Source organism: Lathamus discolor, chromosome 3 (assembly GCF_037157495.1).
Source record: "Lathamus discolor isolate bLatDis1 chromosome 3, bLatDis1.hap1, whole genome shotgun sequence".
In the NCBI taxonomy this organism is placed as follows: Eukaryota; Metazoa; Chordata; class Aves; order Psittaciformes; family Psittacidae; genus Lathamus; species Lathamus discolor.
In genome coordinates this window covers 126,174,918-126,191,691 of record NC_088886.1, presented here as the reverse complement: position 1 = coordinate 126,191,691, position 16,774 = coordinate 126,174,918, and positions in this window count along the sequence as shown.

Here is a 16,774-nt window from a genome sequence, read left to right as displayed (position 1 = left end):
AAATGAAAAAGGCCACTGAAAAGCAAAACCAATAAACTGAGTTCTGAGGATAGAAAGAAGCCATGGGCTTGTATTGAGTCAGGGTATATGAAGGGTAGACACTCATAAAAGCTTTCCAGTAGTTGGAATCAGGAAGCAGTGAGGGATTGCCGAGGATCACATCCAAAAAATGTTGGGCAAGTGCCTGTCATGGGAGAGCTGGGTAGAGCCAGTCTTTCTCCTATGTTACATCTCTTATCCTCAAAATTAAATTAGTTGTATCTGTTGACTTGCAACATGGTGCTCTTTTGAGCATTGATTACCTACCACCTAGTCAGACTCCTGAATTGTAAACAGCTTTCATTTATTATTCTTATGTTCATCTCCTGTACTCAGTCACATGACTGGCTGGGTTTTGTGGTCTGAGTCTTCATTAACTAAAAGTAATCTTTGCCTTTTTTCCTTTTTTTTTTTCTTAGTAAGTGTTCACCTTGCAAATTCAGAGCAGTAATTTTATAAGAAAACCGAACATAAGAGTTTTATGATCCTTGTCTTGCTGAGCTTACTAGCTTGTCAGTTTTGGATTTGGTTGTATTGCTGTTCAGTGCAGGCAGTTGACCTTATTTTTATAACTTTATTCCCAAAACAGTTTTTCTAAAGTAATTCTAAAGTAATTCCTCTTTAATTTCATATACATTATTGTCTTTGCCTACTAAGCACCAGACAAAGTAAGATTAATCCTCTTTAAGGAGAAAAAAAAAAGGGGTTGGGGGGGTGGGAGAGGGAGGGAATGTGCTCTTGAAGCTGATATCAGTCAACATGCATATTTTTCCTAAACTCTTGCATTATAGAAGCTCAAAAAAATACTATAGTTTCTAATGTTTCTTAAAAAGAATAGGCTGTGTTTAATATATTAAATTATCAAGGTTAAAAGGTAGAAAAATCAATTTTTTCTTCGTTATCTTGCATTTTGCTAAGTGTTTTAAATCTAGCATGCATATGATTTATTCTGAATTCATGTCTTTAATGCTTTATTCAGACAATAGTTGTCTCAGATCATCCAAAGAATAAATTCAAAACCAACAGTAAGTTAGATAAAATTAGGATCTTTGTTGACCTGAAATTATACCCCAGTTAACAAGTTAGTTAAGTATGTGTTTAAATCCATCATTTTTCAGCAAATAATTCATCTTAACTTTTGGCAAAATATCAAAGTTAAGCATAAATGTAGGTAATGATTCTGCAAGAATATTATTTAGTGCTTCTGTAAGTAGGTTAATTAATCCCTGGTAATTAACAAGACCATCCTGAAAGTAAATACTGAATTTTGAGTCATTCATTCTTATGGTTCGGACACCTTTTTTTTCCTTTTTGTTTCCTTTTGCATGTCATTTGCTGGCAGTATTAAAACCTAGGGATGGAGAGAAATTCACATCTTATACTTTTGGTTGGGATTTTTTTTTTTTCCCCATAGCAGGTAGTTCCCAGAGGATTCATAAGCTCTTAGCTGAGATCACTGTATGTTGCCACCTTGAAAATGAGAGCTCTGGTGTCAGGGTAGAGTCCCCAGCTCTGACTCACTGCCAAGTGAAGTCTCAGAAACTGTGATTGGAAATAGGATTATATTTACAGATCTGCTACTAGCTCTTAAATCAGTACCGGGCTTGTAGAATTTACTAAACATAATGTGAATGAGAACAACAACAAAAAAAATTGCTATTTTATATCATGGTTTGGCTTTATTAACATAGGAACTGTCATACTACCACCTAGAATTCTTTTATGTTAGTTTTTTTATGGTACAGCTACTCTGGTGTTTTGGGGGTTTGATTTTTTTTTTCTTCCTGCATTAAAAAAAAAAAAAAAAGAAAAAGAAAAGGAATACCAAAGGGACAAAGATGAAGAAGCAGCCATTTTTCCATTTCAATTTATTAATATTACAACTCTTCAGAGGGCTGTAAACATATCATCAAGCGCTGGTTCACAAATGTAATACCGACTGCTAGGAAACAAACTCTCCATATGAGTGAGATCTGATTTGTATTTTCTAAGTTTGACAGGGTCTACCTGACTGAAAAGGTTTTAGTGCATACTTAATTTTTGTTGAAGAGGAATGGCAGGTTTTAGGGGGAGAGGAGTTCCAGTAATACTGCAAAAGTTCAAAAAATAACCTACAAAATGTTTCTTTGTACAGCAGACATGAATAAGCAGGACAATCAGGACAGGGCAGCTTCCTGACAGTTTCAGGATATTTGTTAAACTTGTGGGGGATTATGGTGTCATTTGGATAAGGATTTGGAACCACCATTGACAAATGAGCGAAAATATGGTCAGTCAGGTCATTTCCCTTGAGAAGCAGTGTGCTGAAACTTCATCGTTCTTCACTCTACATCTTTGTTTTCATAATAAGGTACCACTTTTACTTTTTTGACAGATACTGCCAAAATTAGATACTTTCGAAATTGCTGTTTCTGCTAAGTATAAAATATCCACGTTAACATCAGGAAGAACTTCTTTACTGTAAGAGTGACAGAGCACTGGAACAGGTTGCCCAGGGGGGTTGTGGAGTCTCCTACACTGGAGATATTCAAGGCCCGCCTGGACAAGTTCCTGTGTGATGTACTGTAGGTTACCCTGCTCTTGCAGGGGGGTTGGACTAGATGATCTTTTTAGGTCCCTTCCAACCCTTGGGATTCTGTGATTCTGTGATTCTGTGATTCTATTCAACTGATAGTGCTCTGGGACCTGTCACTAAGCCACCAAAAAAAAAAAAAAATCCTTAGGAGCCTATTTTGTACATGGGAGAAGCTGGGATCTATCACAACAGCCAAATGAAAATAAAATGTGTGACTTAAGCAAAGTAATAACAAGTGGATTTCAAAATACCATAGTTGTCTCCTTTATTGACTCCAGGAATGGGAAACATATATACTGACCCTGCAGGATTATCTTTTCAACTCTACTGGAATCCAGATTTCAATTTAAAAATATATCCTAATTTTAGAATTCATTTTTAAAATCCATTTTCTTAGGAACAACACTTCCGTGACTGACCTTGAGATATTTGCCTCTCTATAAAGCTACTCTGAAATACCCTGCCACTTTTTTTCTTTTTTTCCCCCAAGTCCCTGGAGCTGGGATGTATCATTGCTAGTTTTCAGCATAATTATTTGTTCTGCAGAGGGAACTTACTGTGTAATTATACCTACCAGTATCAGTAACTACCACCAGTTGCAACACAAACAGCACTGCTGGGTGTGATAGTCCTTCTCAGAAGCCTCCTTCAGTTATTCTGTTGAATCACACTGTGTCACTTGTAAAAATATCCCACAACCAATTGTGTGCAGCATCCTAAGGAAAAGGGAACTCAAAATCACAATGGTTTCTAGGTAAAATGATAGAAATGATGGCACTATCATCTTTCCTTCAGATTCTTTCCAGACTCCTGTGATGCTTGAAAAGATGTGACTCATTGGTATGGTCTCTAGCAAGTGCTGATAACACCTTGCTTACAGTATAAAGATGCCACTGGGAAATCTCAGAGATAAGCAGCAGTTAAACTCAGACTGCTTATTTAAGGGTCAGTTGTCAGTGTATTATCCATGGACATTTGGGCATAAGCCTTGCCTGTGATTACTGCATGGATCAGTAGTATATAAAAGGTAGGATTCCCAGTTTTGTCCAAATTACCAACTAGTGCAGTGCAAAAAGAAAGAAAGATTCGGGGTTCGATTTAACTGTCTGCATTGGGTGTGTGCCAGCAAAGAGGCTCATGGAGGTTGCTGATCTCAGCTGCACACCCCACGTCTCTGCACAGCAGGGGGTGGTGCACCCACTTCACAAGTGGGGCTTTCTCAGAGGCAACCTGGCTTTGGCCAGTGGGTAAACTGCTTAGGCACACATGGTGCCCTTGAACCAGAACCCTGTGTTTTCTAGAGTACATGTGAGCACTTTGAAATGCTAGGACTGGTACTCCAGTACATTCTAGCTGCTAGCATTACTCACTTACTCATTTACTAGCTCATACCAGCATGAGATTTTGTTAACATAAAGCATTCAGCAAGTAAAATGATAGTGTAAGAAGAAGAGTTCTCTATGAATTTTTCTAGAACTTCTTGAGCACTTATAACACTGGAAGGCTCAGTGCATTAAGCACCTGAGTGCCATATAAGCACAAAAGAAATACTGAGCAAAACAATTACTATCCACAGTCACAGATCAGCACATGTACTGACAGCATACATTCCCTCTGGCAAGGACCTCGTGTACCTTTAATTTTTTGTACCACACCAGATGCACACACAGTTCTTGATAATATTTAAATAACAGCACAAGCAGTAGGTCTGCTTTGATTTTATATAAGGCACGCTTGTTCCACCAGGTATTTCCAGGGATGAGAAATTTACGAGAATGCTTGCTGTTCTGTGTGATAGCAGCAGGGTTTTATTTGGTTATGTGTGCAGGAATAGCCTGAGGAGTTCACAAATGTGTTAGATTTGCATTGAGTGAAGAACCTTAGAAACTGCTGTGATGAATAATAAGGAGAAGCACAAGTACATGCAGCAAGCATTCAGTTGGTGTGTAGCGCTCTTGCATTAATACAAAGACATCTTGTCTCTGAAATCTAGATGGTTTTATTCAGTTCTTGTATGATGGCAAATCCATGAGATCAGAATGAGACTGGAGATCAGAACATTTTGTTCAAGTAAGAGTTGCCAGGTCCACAGAATCCATCACTCATTCCAGGAAGGATTTTAACCATGGATTTTTGCAGCCCCCCTTCTAGTGCTCTGAAGACATCTGCATACAGTCTGCATTGCTTATTTATATACAAACATCTGGAGAGTTTACAGACTTCGCTCTGTTATTCCAATACAAGGCATGGACAATCAGTTCTCCCAGTGGGAAATTAAAGGTAACTCTAGCTCAGCCTCCACTGTATTGACAAGTATTTATTGAGTGTCCTCTTTGGCCTTTCTAAGTCTGACGAAAGATTAAAAAGGGAGTTCTGTCATGTCCTTGGAAATGCTGATTGAAAATGGTAGATCAGTGATTATATTGAACATGGATAAAAAGTAGTTATATATCACTGGGGTTTAATCTCTTTTGCAGAAAGGAGAGCATATTGATTGGATTCAGAATGTTGAAAGTTAGGTATACCTTAAATGAAAGTTAGGTATACCTTAAATGACAGTATTGACACCTAGACATGCATCAATAAGGCTATTTCAGTGTGTCTCATATTATTCTGCCCAAATTATTTCGTTGGCTTTTCTCGCATCCTTCTGAAAAACTAATGATCTCTTCAGTTACTGTTTTATGCCAGGATGTTCTTTGTTGCATTTGCAATGATGTTACAGTTTTCTGATGCTGTTGGAATCTCACTGAGATTGTCATTTGTTATATTACAATCCTTGGGTGTAAATGTGTAGTGAACTGACTTCTTGCTTTCAGTCTCTGTGTCTCTAGGTCTCTGGTGCAGTTATCAAAGTAGCCTTGCTTGGAAGTTCCAGGATTATTCTTAAATTATCAAGAAAAAAAGCTGAAAAAAATTAAAATGAAAAGGTCAATGACACTCTAGTTTTAAAGCAATGAGAGAGAAAAAAAAACATAATTTCATACTATTTTCTACATTATTCTTTCTTATTTTTTGTAATTGTCTTCACATTTTCTCATTACTTTTTGCTCTGATTAACATCAAGAAAATGGTGAGAAAAAATTGTGCACAAGTTTCTGTAGATCATCACCTGCAACAGGAGATAAAGCAACTATAAACTATCGAAAAGGATATCACCCAATTATGTGCTGTCCATATTCTCTTTCTTCAGGGTAAATAGGCATACAAATGTTATCAAAGTTTTAGTCTCTGGAAAATGTCTCCAAGGCATCACACAGGAGCTGGAAAATTGCTGAAACTTTCTGCTCTTACTGTCTTAGCAATATTTTCCTGCCACCAAAGGTCAATCATAGTATAAAACAGACTGGATAAATAAACAGTTTATCTATTTATGGGCATATTTACAGGCGTGACATATTTAAGAGATACAGCTAGCATGGAATACACCATTAATCTTGTAACAAAAGCTAGCCCATTTCATCTTTTTCACATTGGTTTGATGAAGAACAGAGCTGTTTTCTCATTTGGCTTGTTTCATTTGAAAGAAGTCCCTTTGTAGATCAGTCTTCAAAGTAGTTATGTCCAGATTGTTAAATGTACCTTGAAAGTACCATTGTTAATACAATCGCCTGCTTGATTCCACATATAAAAAAACCCCCACAATCTTTTGCACATAGGCTATGCTCCTTGTTTTGTATACAAATATGTGAAGGGACTACACATTACTGACATTGCAGGGAAAACTTGAAGAATGACTTCTCTGGATCTGAAGAAGAAAAAGACCTCAGGACTTGCATTTTTAGGGTGAAAGGGAGAGAAAGCTAGTTCATAGTTCAGTATTTAGTACTTAAAGAACTGGGCTCTTGCAGTTACTCTTTTTGTCGCTGGGAAATTTGCAGCTAGTTGCAGCTATAAACTAGTCTTTATTGAGATGATAACACACCTAGTTTGATAATTCTTCATCAGTTCAGACAGTAATCTGTACAGTGGCAGAATGGCAAGAAGCTGTTATGACATGTATGATGTTTTATCTTTAAGAAAACCAGAACTATTTGGATGTGAATTAAGTTCTAGTGTCACTTACAATCTGCTCCAGAGCTGCTTTCTTTGAAAAAAAAAAAAAAAAAGTATTCACCCTTCTACCGTCTGTGCCATGTAGCTGAATTCACATAGAATAGTTCAGGTCATTTAAAACAAGCATCGTGGAAATCAGGAACATATGCTCCTTAAACAGTCCTTCAAAGTCAGAATGCTAATGTGACTTGCTCTTTGCTGCTGCTGTTGTTTTTCCTGAAAATCACCCTTTAATGCAGACTACCACAATTTTGATACAATCAATCAGAAAAAAACACAGATCCTGTATCAAGCTCCATTTTAAGCTCTGTTTCTTTAATCTGTAAAACAAGTCATAACATACACTGAAGCACTGTCTTTTAAATTAAACATTTGCCAAGATGCTATACTAGGGTACTCTATGATGGTAAATGGATGAAATTAAATTCTCTGTGTTTGCCTTTGTAATAGGATAAATGGACTTGCCTGTCACTGCAAAGACCTTAATTTATTACATTTTGGATTGGATTCAGTCATAAACCATCAATTATTTGCACTGTAGGTTATTTTTCTTTTGTTCTTTGTTGTTATCAGTGCCTCAACTCATTGGCTATTTGTTGTGTAGAATTTGTGACACTGTTGCAAATTTCTGGCCTTTTGCAAAAATCCATATGGAATCAGCAGTTTCTGCTATGTGTTTTCAGGATGGATTGTGCTCAGCGTGGAAGTGGTGTGGTGGTGTTCTGTTTTCCCTGTTGCACATCCAAAAGAATTCCCCCAATACAGCTGTACTCATTCACCTGCTTCATCTATGCTTTCAGGCACTGTTACCTTTTATCTTCAGATTTCTTTTATAAAGGCAGAAATTTTCCGTGATCATCACTGACTTCAAGGGGTCTGACACAGAGAAATTTTCATTGACTTATTGCTTGTCTCCTAGTACTTTGCACAGCAAGTTGTACTTTATGATTTATAATATCCAGAAAAGATCTACCTTTTCCTTTCCACTTTCATCATTATCTGTTGTCTATTAATTATAATTTCTTGCCTCTCGTAATGGTTCCCAAGCAAACGAGGCCATAAGTTAATAAGGAGCAGCCGTTCTGCACACTCATTCATCTGCACAGATTACTGCAGGCTGTTATGGTAGGACCTGCCACCTGGTCCAGTCCATCTGGTCTCAGTCCGTCCTCACAGTGTGGTTCTCCTGGACATGTTGGCAGCAGTGTGCCTCAGCTGTATGTCTTCAATCCCCACTTGTTAGTACATCCTCATGCTGACATAGCCCTATGCAGCCAGTGCAGTGGCAAAATGGGAAAGCAAACAAAGGATCATTATATTCAGCAATTTGATCTCCTTTGACCAGTGTTGTGTGCTGGTGAATGGTCTGTGCTCCTCAGCTGTGCTTTGTGTCACCACCTGTCCTTCTCCTCAAAATATTGTTATCAGTATGGGAATACTATACAAGTGTAGCTAACACTGCTCGGTACAACTACATTAGGGCTTGCAATCTATATATGTTCCTGCTTCAGCAGGTCTTGAAAGCTTCAGAGGAATTTTAGCAGAAGGTGTGTACCGTGGACGCTGGACCATTTGCTATATAACCTGGCCACTGACTTGGCAAAGAACTCAAGAGCAGTTTAGGATAATTCCTGTGATCTGGATGCAATTGAACTTGATTGAAAGAATTGTATCCTGATCCTTTGGATAAGATCTGTGCCTAAGCCCAGCTGAAGAAATAATCACTGAAGCTTTTCTGTTGGCCGAATGTATTGAGGCTCTGTCCTGGGTTCAGCAGTAGCAGTCATTTTTCTCCTTCTCAGTAGCTGGTGCAGTGCTGTGTTTTTGACTTTCAGCCTGGGAACAATGCTGATAACACCGATGTTTTTAGCTGTTGTTAAGTAATGCTTACTCTGACCAAGGACTCTGTGAGTCTCATGCTCTGCCAGGGAGGAGGGGAAGCCCGGAGGAAGCAGAAATAGGACACATGACCCAAACTAGCCAAAGGGGTATTCCATAACACAGCATGTCATGCCCAATATATAAACTGGGGTCAGTTACCCAGAAGCTCTAGATCACTGCTCGGGTTGGGCTGGGTATCGGTCGGCAGGTGGTGAGAGGTTGTATTCACTTCCCTTGTTATTTCCCTTATCATTATTATTATTGGTGCTAGCAGTAGTGATTTGTGTTATACCTTAGTTACTGGACTGCTCTTATCTCAACCTGTGGGAGTTACATTCTTTCAATCCTCCTCCCCATCCCTCCGGGAGCAGGGGAAGAAAAAAGGTGGTGGGGGGAGTGAGCGAGTGGCTGTATGGTTCTGAGTTACCGGCTGGGCTTAAACCATGACAGGATCACTTGTTATGTTGCTATCCTCTGTAGATATCATTCAATAGGAAAAAAATGCAGGCTGTTGAACTTGCCTTAGGGGAGATGTCTTTGGCTGTTTAGTCAAGAAGTGGATGGAAGACCTGTATTACCTGGTTAGCTCAGAGTGTGTGATAGTCTCTATCATATTAAGATGTAAAATAAGTATCACAAATTCTAAGGCCCAAATAAGTTGCTTTGATCCCATTATCTAACCCTTCTTATAATATAGATGATATAGTCATCCAGGTGTTTATCATAACTTTTTCTTAAGCTGCACAGATGTGGATTTGGAATAAGAGAAGTGTCGCTCATTCTCACCTCCATAACCATATTATCAAAACATCAGATGTGTGTGTCTTCCTCTGTCACATGAGCAATTCACTTACTGATCAAGGTTTTCTCTGTCTGTGGCTACTTAATCATCTGTGTTTCCCTTTATGTTCTTGTATATCTTTTCCCTTTCTACAAAAAGGAAGAAATAAAAATGCACAGTGACTATATAAAATTTGCATACTATACATACTGTAATTTCTCCAAAGGTGACATATTGTCAGCATGTGTAAGCTATTTATTTTCAAAAGGTGTGAGATGAGTTCCAAAGGAGTCCACAATGCAAGGAAATAACTCCCTCTTCAAAAACACACCAGCTGCTTCCCTTTTTCATGGGGGTGTTTTCCATTGTGTCACCACCTGACATAATTTGCCTAGGAGGCTCCAGGAAAGGAATGGAATGGTTGCTATGTTAATTAGAGGAGAGCTATAAACCCTAATGTTTTATTTATTTTCTTGAAGAGGGATTTGTGTGTCTTATCTTGTTTTATGGTGATATTTTTATGATTAATTTTTTCAAGTTTAGTTCAGAATCAGTTCCCCTGAGGAACAAGTGCTGCAGCAAATTGCAGAGGCCTCCAGTGTTTGATATTTCTCATTAAAATTAACCCACCCCTGGCTGCAGTTAACAAATAGTCATCACATCCTCAAAGAACCTAACATCAAGGAACCTAACATAGCTCCTGATGATGCCACAGGCAGAATTAGACATATACACTCTTTAAGCATTTATCTTTAATGACTGAGATTGAGTATTGTGTTGTGTTTAAAGTGCTAGTTTAGAAACACTGCAAATACCTGGATGTCGCAGCATATTATGCCAGGAAGGGAAGAGAGTTATCTAAGTCCATCTCACAAAGACTGAAATCTGGACATCTTCATGGATCTGTGGTGGTTCTTTTGCTTGGCAAACAAGTATCAACACTTACATGAAATGAACTTTGGGGTTGACAGAACTCATAGAGTATGTAGCTGTATTGCTATAACTACAAGGACTTGTCGGATTTGTTTGGAGTCAGGATAAGTCTGGACATATTACTCCCTGCTGAACTTTCATGTGGGCACCAATGGTAGCCAAGGATAATGTGAGAACTATCAAAGGGGATTTCAGACCTCTATGGATGTCAGACAAGGGTCTGGGGGCCCAGGTATTTTTCTCCTCAGTTGTGCCAGTGATGTGAAATTTGGCGGCAGCCTGGGCTACAGTGTTTATGAGATCGTGGAGTTCAGTGTCGTGTGAGTAAGACCACAACCTTGCACTTCAGGAGAGCTAACATCAGCCTCTTTAGGGACATTCACAGAATCACAGAATCCCAAGGGTTGGAAGGGACCTAAAAAGATCATCTAGTCCAACCCCCCTGCAAGAGCAGGGTAACCTACAGTACATCACACAGGAACTTGTCCAGGCGGGCCTTGAATATCTCCAGTGTAGGAGACTCCACAACCCCCCTGGGCAACCTGTTCCAGTGCTCTGTCACTCTTACAGTAAAGAAGTTCTTCCTGATGTTAACGTGGAACTTCCTATGCTCCAGTTTACACCCATTGCCCCTTGTCCTATCACTGGATATCACTGAAAAAAGCCTAGCTCCATCATCCTGACACCTACCCTTCACATATTTGTAAACATTGATGAGGTCACCCCTCAGTCTCCTCTTCTCCAAGCTAAAGAGACCCAGCTCCCTCAGCCTCTCCTCATAAGGGAGATGTTCCGCTCCCTTAATCATCTTTGTGGCTCTGCGCTGGACTCCTTCAAGCAATTCCCTGTCCTTCTTGAACAGAGGGGCCCAGAACTGGACGCAATATTCCAGATGCGGCCTCACCAAGGCTGAGTAGAGGGGGAGGAGAACCTCTCTTGACCTACTAACCACTCCCTTTCTAATGCACCCTAAGATGCCATTTGCCTTCTTGGCCACAAGAGCACATTGCTGGCTCATGGTCATCCTCCTATCCACCAGGACCCCCAGGTCCCTTTCCCCTTCGCTACTTTCCAGCAGGTCAACCCCCAACCTGTACTGGTACATGGGGTTGTTCTTCCCCAGATGCAAGACTCTACACTTGCCCTTGTTAAATTTCATCAAGTTTCTCCCCGCCCAACTCTCCAGCCTGTCCAGGTCTCGCTGAATGGCAGCACAGTCCTCTGGTGTGTCAGCCACTCCTCCCAGTTTTGTGTCATCAGCAAACTTGCTGAGGGTGCACTCAGTTCCCTCATCCAGGTCATTGATGAAAATATTAAACAGCACCGGTCCCAGCACCGACCCCTGAGGAACTCCACTAGTCACAGACCTCCAGCTAGATTCTGCGCCATTGACCACAACTCTCTGCCTTCTTCCTTTCAACCAGTTCTCGATCCACCTCACTACTTGATCGTCAAGCCCACACTTCCTTAGCTTATCTATGAGGATGCTGTGGGAGACAGTATCAAATGCCTTACTGAAATCAAGAAAAACTACATCTACCACTCTACCATCATCCCTCCACCTATTCACTTCCTCATAGAAGGCTATAAGGTTGGTCATACATGACTTCCCCCTCATAAAACCATGTTGGCTGTTCTTAATGACCCCCTCATCCTTGATATGCCTAGTGATGGAGTCAAGAATAAGTTGTTCCATCATCTTTCCAGGGATGGAGGTAAGGCTGACCGGTCTATAATGACCCGGGTCCTCCTTCTTGCCCTTCTTATAGATTGGTGTGACCTTTGCCATCCGCCAATCCTCAGGCACCTCGCCCATTTCCCACGACTTACCAAAGATGATGGAAAGTGGCCTAGCAATGACCTCCGCCAGCTCCCTCAGCACCCGTGGGTGCATTCCATCCGGACCCATCGATTTACAGATGTCCAGTTTGCATAGCTGATCCCTAACCCAATCCTCATCTACCAAAGCAAACTCCTCCTTTGTCCTGACTCCTTCTGGGGCTATAGAAATCCGGGGCCCTCGGGGAGAGTCTGCCGGAGTAAAGACAGAGGCAAAGAAGGCATTCAGCACCTCTGCCTTCTTTATATCCTCTGTCTCCAGGGTACCCACTTCGTTCAGCAGTGGGCCTATATTGCCTCTTGTTTTAGTTTTATTTGCTATGTATTTGAAGAAGCCCTTTCTATTGTCTTTAACCCGACTAGCAAGATTGAGTTCCAAGGAGGCCTACATTCTTGGAACACTCCCGTGGTAACAGGCCCTGGAGGGAAGAGGGGTCTGAGAAAGCTGGTTAATATTCAAGGATCACTTCCTCCAGGCTCAAGAGCAGTGCATCCCCATGGGTAAGAAACAGCAAATGGGGGAGAACTGCACGGATGAGCAAGGAACTAAGATGGGAAAAATGGCTGGATAGATAAGGGGACAGCAGTGTATGTTGTCTACCTGGACTTCAGCAAGGCTTTTGACACTGTCCCCTATGATATCCTCATGGGTAAGCTCAGGAAGTGCAGGCGGGACAAGTGGACGGTGAGGTGGATGGCAGAATGGCAGAGCTCAGTGGGTAGTGATCAATGGTGCAGAGTCTAGTTGTAGGCCTGTAACTAATGGTGTCCCCCAAGGGCTGGCATGAACCAGCAGTGGGCCCTTGTGACCAAGAAGGCCAGTGGTATCATGGACTGCATTAGAAAGATCATTGCCAGGAGGCCAAGGGAGGTAGTCATTCCTCTCTACTCAGCCCTGGTGACACCTCACCTGAAATACTGTGGCCAGTTCTGGGCTCCCGAGTACAAGAGAGACATGGAGGTCCTGGAGCAAATCCAGCAAAGGAGTACTAGAGTCATTAAGGGTCTGGAGCATCTCTCATGAGGAACAGCTGGGGGAGCTGGGCCTGTTCATCCTAGAGAAGAGAATGCTCAGGGGGGAATCTGATCAATGTACATAGGCATCTGAAGGGAGCTTGTCAAGAGGATTGGGCCAGTGGTGCCAGGTGATAGGACGAGAGGTAATGGGCATAAACTAAACCACAGGAAGTTTCACCTGAACATGAAGAAGAATTTTACTGTGAGGGTGGCTGAGCATTGGAATAGGTTGGCCACAGAGGTTGTGGAGTCCCCTGTTCTGGAGATATTCAGGAGCCATCTAGATACAATCCTGAGTAATGTGCTCTAGGTGACCCTGCTTGAGCAGGGAGGTTGGATTAGATGACCTCCATTGGTCCCTTATAGCTTCAACCATTCTGTGATTCTGTCCTAAGATTGCCCCATAGCAATTAAATGAGCACAGCTCTCCCCTTGGAACGGAGCTGTATTTGGACCTGTGTGGTCTAGAAAGACAAGGATTAAGGCAGAGAATACTTGTGTCTTCTTTGGTCTCAGATTTGTCATAATTCAAGTTTAGGATTCAGAGGGACAGACTAAGCTGTCACACATAATGAAACTTTTGTTGAAAATCGATGTTTTCGTTCCTTTCTTGTGATCCAGAGGAATCAAAACCAAAAGGCAAAGACCTGACTTTTATAGACATCTTGCTTTAAAGATCCATTTTGTATAAATAACTTGACTGAACCAATCCACACAGCAGCCTTGGTGTTTATGTTATAATAGTCACTAAAGTCTCCAGCCATGTATGGGGTATTATTTTTTCTAGAGGCTGTGTATAATTCAATAAGAAGAAATATTTTCCAGAAGCATTTATAACCCAAAAGAAAGCTTAGGGCTTAGGTGGGATGGGGAAAAATGTCCTACAGGAGAAAGACCACTTAGTACATACTAACTTTAAGCACCGATTAAAATCAATTGCCATTCAGCAAACAACTTAAGCGTTTTCCTACTGTATTTAGCTCATCATCTATGTGGGACTAACACTGTTTTACACTTGGGTAAATAGTTTACCTCAGCAGGATTCGGTTCTTGATTGTGGCTACTTGAAACAATTGCAATATGAATGACAGCAATAATATTAATGAGTCTCATTAATTAGGATCACATATTGCCAAATTACCTCTGAAAAATACCTTCCCTATTTCAGACTTTGTACACTTTATTGTGGTTTTTACTGAAAAACTCCTGGGTTTACCTATGAGCTTTTTGTCCTGGCTGTGATTTTTAATAAGAGAATGGTTTTTATCCAAACAGCATATTATTCACAATTTCTCAGTGTTTGTCTTATGCTAACTACATTAGCAGCTTGCCTTCTGTGCTTGCAGTCTTGCTGCTAATAATGTTACAGATCATATAATAAAGTTAATAATAAAAGCAGCTGTGTCACTTTCATTGTTTATACCACCAGTGTACACAGATGAATAGAGGCTGCTGTGATAATTTTGAAAGGGCTCAACAACCCTCCACGTGTGGGAGCCATCGGGTGTGGAAACATTTTGCCCTGGTTTAGCACTCTTCTCCAAGTCCACTGTTTGCTGAGAAAAAAAGGATTTTCATACTGCCTCCTAGAGGTCAACCTTTAGATTCTATTAAACCTATTATCTAGATACAAGAAAACTAGTCAGTCCAAAGGAAATGGTACAAAGATGCAGTCTGGTTTTGCTCTAATCGTCACAGATTTGAACAATGGGTTCTTGCCAACAGTTTAAATGCATCACTTTACAAAGCTGTTTATGCAGGATTTGAATTAATTGAGGTAAGTTTTATTATGGTGATTAATATGCATGACACTGCATCACAATATGAAACCTATCAAGCCTGGATTGTTTATTTTATTGTTGTTGTTGTTGTTCTTTTGATGGTATGCAATTTAAGAGCAAAACCACTCCCTCTCAATAAGATCTCTGTCTTTTCATGGGCTCAATCTCTGTTCATATTTCCGAGATGTGATCACGTTTTTGAAATGTCAATTTATATGCATAATACCTTTGTTACATACACTTCATAAAGAGCAAATATGGTTTATAATATACATGGAAACTAATTTTCTTGTAGTTAGACTTTTGAGCTTTGTGAAAGATAGACAATACAGAGTTTCCTTGAATGACTTTCAGTTAGCACTGGCTCAGGATACGTCCCTCACAGAATGGTGACACTTTTTGCCTTACTCCAAATGAAAGGCAATTTGAACTGGAACTGCCTGGGCTTGTTTCTTTCTTGAAGCCTTGTATGCTGTGAATTTTACCCAAATCTTGACGCTAATGCACCTTTACATCCTTTGAGAAATGAGGAAGAATCCTACAGAATGAAGCATAAAATCTAGAGAGTTTCTGATTGGTTTAGGTTTCATCTTAAATATTCTTTTGAGTTTTGATGAAAAATATCTCAATAGCATTATATCATGAAAAAACTCCCCATCAGTCTAACTTCCATAGATCTAACCTAGTTAGATTTCTGTGAAGCTTTTCGTATTTTGCTATGAGATCTAATTAAGAAAAAAATTAAAAAAAATAGTAGAAGGCCTGTAAAATAAGAAACTGAAATACAACAAAGGAAATATTAGGCTGAAAGGAGCTTTACAGATGTGATCCTCAACCTCTGTCTTATTTAATACTATTATTTGTGCACAATAAGCAATGCACATTTGAAATGTGCTAATATTGCAAGGGTAGAAAGGATGCCAATAAGGAAGGATCCAGGTATTATATAGGATATACTGAGTGACCTTGATGTCCTGGAGTAATGGAAATGGAAGGTCATGCACCCTAAAACTAATACAAGATAGTGCACTGATAATATTAAATATTAAGAGGGTGTTTGAGTTAATCACAGTATGGCTGTATGACATCTATGGAAAAAAGCAAATATTGTTCTACTGTGTTTCATGAAAAGTGTTTACAACAGAAATAGCAAAGTATTAACAACCTTATGTAAAGCCTGTATACTTGTTTTTATTCCTCTTTTGGGTTTGCATGGCAATGTTTTGGTATCAGGGGGCTAAGGGGTGGCTCCTGCAAGAAGCTGCTAGAATCTTTTTGTGTCCAACAGAGGCAAGGCCAGATGGCACCAAGTCAAACCCATTGCTGGCCGTTAGCAATGGTGGTAGCACCTCTGGGATAACATAATTAAGAAGGGGAAAAAAATATTGTGCAGAAGAAATTGCAGCCTCAGAAAAGAGGAACAGCATAAGAGCCAGAGCTCTGCAGACACCAATGTCAGTGAAGAAGGAGGGGAGGACGTGCTTCAGGCACCAGAGCAGAGACTCCCCTGCAGCCTGTGGTGCAGACCATGGTGACACAGGCTATCCCCCTGCAGCACATGGAGGTTGACAGGGGAGCAGATATCAAGGATTGGAGATACCATATAGGAGAATTAATTTTTTTTTTGCCTTTTTAACCTAATAAACTCAAGGTTGTGACTGAGCTCTAAATTCCTCAGGAGAGAGAACCTGCAGGCTAGATACGAGATAAAGAGCAAGGTAGACAAAGGGTAAAATATGTATAAATTAATTTAGGTTGAAAATCAGAAAAAAAAACACCTCATTTTCAGAGTTATGATAGGGTATCCTATACTGAATTATGAGAAACCTGCCTATGTAAGCACAGACACACAGCTACATTAATGGAAGGAAT